This window comes from Giraffa tippelskirchi, chromosome 6, assembly GCF_054371585.1.
Source record: "Giraffa tippelskirchi isolate mGirTip1 chromosome 6, T2T-mGirTip1v1.2.pri, whole genome shotgun sequence".
Classification (NCBI taxonomy): Eukaryota; Metazoa; Chordata; class Mammalia; order Artiodactyla; family Giraffidae; genus Giraffa; species Giraffa tippelskirchi.
Genome location: NC_137280.1, coordinates 92,554,607 through 92,561,536, shown reverse-complemented (window position 1 = coordinate 92,561,536; position 6,930 = coordinate 92,554,607).

Here is a 6,930-nt window from a genome sequence, read left to right as displayed (position 1 = left end):
GGACCTGGGTTCCATCCCTGGTCAGGGAACTAGATACTGCATGTTGCAACTAAGACCCAGACCAGTCAAATAGAAAAATAAGTAAAATAAATTAAAAAAACAAACAAACAGGGAATAGAACCTCTGAGCCCATGTGTTTAACAATGCTATAATACCTTCCTGGACCATGAAAATGTCTTTGCATTACTAAGTTTTTATATTGTAATGGATCAAGATTTTACCAAATGACTTGCTGACTTCTCTGGAGCTGAACATGTACTGTTTTTTCCTTTCACTTACTGAAAGTGAATTTTATTTAAAACTTTTCAATGTCCGGTAGAGTGCTGGTAGGTGGAGGGAGGGAGTGGAAGGTTCAGAAGAATTTGCCAGTTGCTGTGGTGTAAATGCTCTTCCTGAGATGGTGCTAGTGGTGAAGAATCTGCCTGCCAGTGCGGGAGATACAAGAGACTCAAGTTCGGTCCCTGGGTCAGGATGATCCCCTGGAGGGCATGGCAACCCACTCCAGTATTCTTGCCTGGAAAATTTCATGGGCAGAGGAGCCTAGTGAGCTGTAGTCCATGGGGTCACAGTCGGACACAACTGAGGACGCACACAAATACTCTCCCCATAGATGGTTTCAGGCTACCAGCATGATATCACTGAATAAAGAGGTGGAGAAATGCATTCTGATGCTTCCCGTGACCCAACTACCAACATAGATTCATCCTTGCAATCCTGGCATAAATCTCTAAGGTCACAGCAAATTGCTATTTTTGCACATGCACACACACATACACTCTAGAATGCATATTCTGTATTGTCCCTTAACACCGCTAGTGGGTTGTTAGAAAACTTGTAATCAAACACATTAATATTTCAGCAGCAAAGGTGCATGAATTTATTCACATTCTGGGTCATAAATATTATAAAGAAGCTCATATCACTGTGGGTCAAGTTGGCTATCAAACTAGATTTTCTCTCGTTTTAATTTTTTTTTAATTATGAAAGTATGATAACACATTTACAGGAGATTTGCAAAATACAGAGCAAAGTTACATGTAGTTCCACTATATATTACAATTATTCTTTGAGTAGAAAAAGTAAGATTTTTAGTTGGAGTTTCAGTATCAAGCTCTCAAAAATTAATAGAATGAATATACAAAAAAGTAGAAATATACAGTAGACCTGAAAACACCATGAACCAATTCAACATAGTTAGGATTTACACAATTTTCACACAACAGTAGGATATAAGTTTTATTCAAGTTTCCAGTCTATAAAAACTAGGAGACATCGGAACATATCCAGGGACATAAAACAAGGTGCAAAAATTTCGTGGTCTAAAGGTATAGGTATTTAGAGTCCATTCTCTTATCACTGTGGAGTTATGTGAGAAATCAATATCAAAAAGATATTTGAAAATAATGCACGTATTTTCAAGGGCAATGTGACATTTGCCAAGAGAGTATCAACTTTGTTTTGATGTCAACCTTACCAAAAAAATCCACTTTGCAGAACTTTTCGTTTTTTTCAGAATTATGGACAAGAGTCTGTGAACCTGGGCTTTGTTTAGTATTTGTGTTCTTTTTTTTTTTTTTTGGATGAGCTTAGTCTTTGAACATTTTTTCCCAGGTTGCCAGGTTTTGCATCAGGGTTGGGCTGTTTACAGAATGATTAGGAAATTTTCCATCTAACTTAGAAAACTTTACCTCTTTCTTGACCTTTTGAAGACTGAGCTTCTGAAGGTTGAATGGCGAAATCGTTTGAGATTGACTTTTTTGACAATGTCTTTAGTTTTGTTTTTCCATCATTATTTATTCATTCAGGTGTTCTGTGCCTTCTTGAGTTAAATGTTGGTAATGTATATATTTGTAGAAAGCTCAGTTTCACTGAGATCTTCAAATTTTTCAGCTTAGAGTTGCATGTCATATTCTTCCATTAAAAGAGTCTCTCTATATCTGGTTTTAGATAATTGCATTTGTTTTTTTCTGTTTCTTGAATTAACTACCTAGAAATATGGCTCTTCTGTTCCAGAATTCCTTTTTAAAAAATTCTAGTGTTTTTATGTGTTCTCCCTGATGAAGTTCTACTCTGTCACTCATTACAAATTCCTTCCTAGACTTTTTTTCTTTCTGACATTGAATTAAATGCTGCAGCAGTTCCTTCATTTCCACACTAGCACGGTAGAGGGAGGTGTTATCTCATAAGGCACAGGAGAGAGGAGAGTCAGGGAAAGTAGACTTCAAGTTAGGCTTTGAAGGATGAATAGGAGTTTTCTAGATGGAGAAGAAGTTCTTTCCAGATGAGACATCAGCCACAGAGAGATGAAAGACCTACTGTGTTTTAGAATTGATCACTAGCATAGTGCAGTTGAATGCACAAATAAATGACATTTGCAATAATTTATTATGTTTGTAATATAACATAATGTAATTAATATGTTTATAATATACTATATTAATATATCTGTGTAATTAAAAAATTTTTAATTTTATCTTGGAATATAGCCAGTTAACAATGTTGTTATACTTTCACAAGAAAAGGGACTTGGCCATACGTATACACGTATCCATTCTCTCCCATACTCTTCTGCCACATAACATTGAGCAGAGTTCCCTATGCTATACAGTAGGACTTTGTTGGTTATCCATTCTATTTATAATAGTTTGCCTCTGCTAATGCAAAACTACCAATCTATCTCTCCTTGCCCCCTACCTTGGTCACCACAAGTCTATTCTCTATGTCTGGAGTCAATTTCTGTTTCACAGATAAGCTTATTTGTGCCATATTTTAGATTCTACATATAAGTGATATATAGTATCTGTCTTTCTCTTTCTGACTTACTTCACTTAGTATGATCATTTCTAGGTCCATCCATGTTGTGCAAATGACATTGTTTCTTTCTTTCTTATGGCTGAGTAGTATTCCATTGTATGCTTATGTCTGTTCCTGTTGGAGAGGCTTGGGTGACACTTTGCACTGCGTACAATAATCATTTCATTCTGATTCATCACTTGCAGCTATGTGTGTATATGTATATACTTATATGTGTGTGTGTGCATGTGCTCAGTCATGTATGACTCTTTGCAACCCCATGGACTGTAGCCCATTAGGCTCCTCTGTCCATGGGATTTTTTAGGCAAGAATACTGGTGTGGGTTGCCATTTGCTACTCCAGGGGATCTTCCCAACCCAGAGATTGAATCCTCATCTCTTATGTCTCCTGTGTTGAGAGGTGAATTCTTTACCACTGCCCCTCCCTGAGAAGCCTATATATATGATATAAATGATATGTATGTCATATATCATATATATACGTATAATATATATATATAATCTTCTTTATCTCCCCTGTGCTCCTGCTAAGACTCACACCTGTGGCCTTCAGCACTGCCTTGCTCTTTGGAGTGGTCTCGCAGAGGAGGCGAGCCAGAGTGTCTGGAGCCTCCCTACCTCCTCATCCGTTGTGCCCCATAGCAAATGTCTAGAGAGTCAAAGCCAAGCGCCCTTTAGGAGACAGAACAAACTCCAAGATACCATCATACTTAGGGCTTTCGGCAGAATCAGGCTGAGGCCAGGCTGAGACTTCACATGGATTCACTCACTTACATAGCTTTCCCCTGCTCTATCCTGCTTCCCACTCTCCCTTCCTGATGACCTCTTTGTAATAAATCCTTGCGTCCAAATCCTGGGCCGGGAGGAGACCCCATCCTTCGGAACACCCGACTACTTGGAGCTCAGCTAAGGCTGGGTATGCAGCAGGTGCTTCATGAATGCAGGTGTGTGCAGTGCTACTGTGTCAGGGGCCACCTTCTCACTCCACACACCTTCCCAGGGTCTGCCCATCCTCTCCCACAGTGGAGGAATGACTCTGGCTCCATGTCTAGCCCTGAGTTCTAGCTGCCTCCTGACAGCGGCCCCCCACACCCCCACCTAGAATATCCCAGAACTGAACTCAGCATCTTTGTTCACTCAGCATGCTGCAGACAGAAGGGTGACACGTGGAAAGAATCTGGATTTTGATTCTGCTGTTTTTAGGAATCCTGGAGCCACTCAACATCAGAGCTTCTTATTCTATGAGATAATACATTCCCTTAAATAGTCTCTTTAAATGAAACACAGTTGTGTAAGTTTAAGATGTACTCTGCTGATCTGATACATTTATATATTGCAACACGAACACCACCATAGCCTTAGCTAACATCCTTATCTCATTACATAATTATAATTTGTGTGTGTGTGTGGTGGGATCACTTAAGATCTGGTCTCTTAAATACTCTGAAGTTTATAAGACAGTATCGTTGACTCATCATTATGCTGTGTATTGAATCTCTAGATTTATTATTTATCCACTATAAATAAGTTGCAAGTTTGAGGACTTCCCTGGTGATCCAATGGCTAAGACTCCACCCTCCCAATGCAGGGGGCCTGATTTGATCTTTGGTCAGGGAACTAGATCCTGCTCATTGCAACTAAGAGTTAGCGCACGCGCGCGTGCGTGTGTGTGTGTGTGCACGTTCAGTTGTGTCTGACTCTTTGCAACCCCATGGACTATACAGCCCACCAGGCTCCTCTGTCCATAGAATTCTCCAGGTAAGAATACTGGAGCGGGTTGCCATTTCCTCCTCCAGGGGATCTTCCGGACCCAGGGGTCGAACCTGCGTCTCTTGCATCTCCTGCAATGTCAAGCGGATTCTTTAGCACTGCGCCACCTGGGAAGATGGTCTCCTGTGGTATGCCACAGGGCTCTTCCTTAACTCAGCAGCATGTGTGTTTTTATGATCTCCTATCAGATTTCACTGTTTTATTTTGTTCGCAGCTCTCATTGCTATTCTCAGTCATCTTTATTATTGCCGCCTCCTCTCCATGTTTATGGCTTGTTTTCTACCACTAGACTATCAGCTCTACAAACAAGGGCAGAGATCTTATTTGTTTTTACTTAAGGCCACATCCACTATGTAGTAGGCAGAATAATGGCCCCTCCAAAGATGTCCACTTCCTAAGTCAGCCTGTGAATATGTTAGATTATATGGCAAAGGGGAATGAAGGTTGTTAATCAGCTGACCTTGTGATGGGGAGATGATTCTGCCTTATCTGGCTGAGCCCAGGGTAATTAATCATAAGAGTCCTTAAATATGGAAGGGAGAGGCGGGAGAGAGAGAACAAGAGAGATAGCAACATGAGAAGGACTTGGCCGGGTGTTGCTGGCTTTCAAGACGGAGGAGTGATCTATGAATCAAAGAATGCAGGTGGCCTCCAAAAGTTGGAAAAGACAAAGAAATGGACTTTCTAGAACTTTTGAAAGAATACAACCCTGCCGACATCTTAAAATTTTTTTTAAATGAAAATATAGCTTCCCAGGTGGCTCAGTTGTAAAGAATCTGCCTGACAATGCAGGAGACATGGGGAAGATCCCCTGGAGGAGGGCATGGCAACCCACTCCAGTATTCTTGCCTGGAGAACCCCATGGACAGAGGAGCCTGGCGGGCTACTGTCCATAGGGTGGCGAAGAGTCAGACACGACTGAGTGACTGAGCACGCATGCATAGTCGATTCACAATATTGGGTTAATTTCTGCCATTCAGCAAAGTGACTCAGTTATACACTCTACACATTCTCTTTTATATTTTTTTCATTATACCTGCTGACATCTTGATTTTTGCTTATCGAGACAATTTTGGACGTCTTAACTCCAGAACCGTGAGAAGATAAATGTGCTGTTTTAAGTTACGGAGTTTGTGGCAGTTTGTTACAGGAGCCCTAGGAAATAGATACAGTCAACTGGCACCTAGTAAATTCTCAGGAAATGTTTGTAAAATGATTGATGGGAGGAGGAGTGGTCTCCAGACTCAGACATGGAGGAGATACAGCAAAGCTTAAGTTCAAGTGGCTGAAAGGAAGCCAGGAGAAGGGTGGGGGTCTTGGATGCCTGGGTCAGTCCAGACCCTTTCCACTGGGAATCAGGGGGTGTTCCCACAGTGCCCCTCGTGGAAGCAGTTCAGAAACAGAAAAGGGTTTAAGATTTTTTCATTCTTTTTAGATTCTTTTCTATTATAGTTTATGATAAGACACTGAGTATAGTTCCCTGTTCTATACAGTAGGTCCTTGTTGGTTATCTATTTTATATATAGTAGTGTATATATATTAATTCCCAGCTCCTAATTTATCCCCCTTTGGTAACTAGACATTTGTTTTCTCTGTCTGTGAGTCTGTTTCTGTTCTGTATATACGTTCATTTGTATAATCTTTTTAGATTCCACGTATGGTCAATATCGTATATTTGTCTTTCTCTTTCTGAATTACTCCAATTAGTAGGGTAATCTCTAGGTCCATCCATATTGGTGCAGATGGCACTATTTTGTTCTTTTTTCATTCTTTTATTATTTCTTCTTTTATGGCTGATATTTACATATTTTATTTTCATAAAACACATAATATTTTATATGTACGTATCATGTCTTCTTTATCCATTCCTCTGTTGATGGACATTTGGGCTGTTTCTATGTCTTGGCTATTGTCAATAGTGCCTCTATGAACACCAGGCATATGGACATGAGTTTGAGCAACTCCAGGAGATCGTGAAGGACAGGGAAGCCTGGCGTGCTGCCGTCCATGGGGTTACAAAGAGTCGGACACAACTGAGCAACTGAATAACAACAACAATGAACACTGGGGTGTATGTATCTTTTCAAATCAGAGTTTTTGTCTTTTTGTGGATATATGCCCAGGAATGGGATTGCTGGATGATATGGTAACTCTATTTTCAGTTTTTTAAAGAACCTCCGTACTGTTTTCTATAGTAGCTGTACCAACTTACATTCCCACCCCCATGGTAGGAGGATTCCAGGAGGACTTCTTAATCTCCCACCCCCACCACCCACCCCAGCTGCTGTTTTCACTGTATCTCATTGATGCTAGCTGAGCGTCCAAGAGAGGCATTCTTCTGTGTCCA